Raw genomic sequence first — 2,154 nt, forward strand, 5'->3', positions numbered from 1 at the left:
AAAATTGAAAAAATTTCCCTCGTTCCCCGTAAATGGGGGAAACCTCCAAAAAAATTACAAATTTAAAAATCGCTAATTTTCGAAATTTTTTCAATTTTTGTTACTAAAAACTGCCGTAACTTTTTTAAAAATAAACATATCAATATAATTTTTTTTTATATAGATGCTTAATGTCTTTACCTATCATTTGGTATATTTTTTTTGTAAATCTGACACTTAACCTGCCCACAGGGGGGGATTTAAAATGACAACTTTTTCACAAAAAATTAACTTTTTCAACTTAACTTTTGAAAATGTTCCGGAAGGTCTGACACTTTTATATATATCTTAAATTAAAGCTAATGTAATATACTTTAATTTGAAAAAAAAAAATTTGACCTCTGGACTTGTCTTCGTGGTGAAAGTTGACATCAAAGTTAATAAAAAATTACGATTTTTGTAAAATAATTTTTTTTTATATTTTTAACTTAATAATGCTCTAACTTTTTCAAAAATGAACATATCAATATAATTTTTTTTTATATAGATGCTTGATGTCTTTACTTATCATTTGGTATATTTTTTTTGTAAATCTGACACTTAACCTGCCCACAGGGGGGGATTTAAAATGACAACTTTTTCACAAAAAATTAACTTTTTCAACTTAACTTTTGAAAATGTTCCGGAAGGTCTGACACTTTTATATATATCTTAAATTAAAGCTAATGTAATATACTTTAATTTGAAAAAAAAAAATTTGACCTCTGGACTTGTCTTCACGGCGAAAATGGCTACCGAATGCTATTTTCGTGTGAAAATTCTCGATTTTATTATTTATATTATATTTAACTTTATAATGCTATAACTTATTGAAAAGTTTATGGATCCACACAATTTTTTTATGAGAAATAATATTTTTTAATAAACCCTTTTTCATTCGACATACTTTATCTTAATCGAGATATTAATAAGGAACCAGCAGATCAAGTAGCTTTTGGAATAAAACACCAATTTTTTTAAAATTAAACACTATCTAAAGATTTGCATCGAAGCGTTTATTTTTGATAGTGATTTTAATCACTGTCAGATATCATTTACTTGATCCAACTATGCCACGTCACCACTGTGCCGCGACCCCCCTGTGCTGGGTTTTTATAAATAAGTGAACTAGAAGATATGAGGTACACGTATACCTATCAAACTGAATTGTTCATGACAAATCGATTTTATTTTATATTAGCTATCACTTTTTTAAAAATTATTTATATGAGGTAATCAGTTTTGCGTTTTAACTAAACAATGTTGTTTTAAGTGAAAAACATTAATATTAACTGAAATCTTGTTACAAAAATAAGTTAACTGTGCAACCTCTTTAAATACTTATTCTCTATTTAAATATATCTTTTTAAACTACTAAATGTTTAGCATAAAAATCTTTTATAAATTGATTGAAAATATATTTAAGGACAATAACAAGTTTTATGTATCCCAAAAGGCTATAGTTGCACATCAACATATACACCCGTTAAATTATGTCAATTGCTTACTTAAATGTCAGTAGGACAAAGTGTCGACGTGAAAATTATTAAATATATATTAAGGAATTGCAAACATTTCCAATATAAAAATGTTCAACTTTTAGCTTCGATGCGAAGCTGAGAAGGTATTGGTTTTAAAGTGCTATAACTTTTTAAAAAATGTATGGATCAATACAATTTTTTCATGAGAAGTAGTATTTATATACATCTTTCATTGGATATACTTTTTTTTTAAATCAGACTATTTCCCTATATATGGGGGGGCTTCAAATATAAAAAATGCATATAGAAAGTAGAACTTTTTCAACTTAACTTTTGAAAGTGTTCCGGAAGGTCTGACACTTTTATATATATCTTAAATTAAAGCTAATGTAATATACTTTAATTTGAAAAAAAAAAATTTGACCTCTGGACTTGTCTTCACGGCGAAAATGGCTACCGAATGCTATTTTCGTGTGAAAATTCTCGATTTTATTATTAGCTTCGATGCGAAGCTGAGAAGGTATTGGTTTTACTAAGATGTGTTTTTTTATTTTTTAATTTTTTATTTTTTTGTGTCTGTTACCACTTTTTCTCAGCTCTCACCGAACGGATTTCTTTCAACGATACGTCAAAAGATCACAAATCGTATCTAGTC

General features: G+C 27.1%; 1 protein-coding gene across 1 annotated transcript in view; it reads left to right on the forward strand.

Annotated features, from left to right (window-relative positions):
- LOC126906355 (uncharacterized) overlaps positions 1-2,154 on the forward strand; it is a 13,939-nt gene that overhangs the window by 9,677 nt on the left and 2,108 nt on the right. The gene's annotated exons all lie outside the window — the stretch shown is intronic.

This window comes from Daktulosphaira vitifoliae, unplaced genomic scaffold (assembly GCF_025091365.1).
Source record: "Daktulosphaira vitifoliae isolate Bord-2020 unplaced genomic scaffold, ASM2509136v1 Scaffold_4, whole genome shotgun sequence".
Lineage (NCBI taxonomy): Eukaryota > Metazoa > Arthropoda > Insecta > Hemiptera > Phylloxeridae > Daktulosphaira > Daktulosphaira vitifoliae.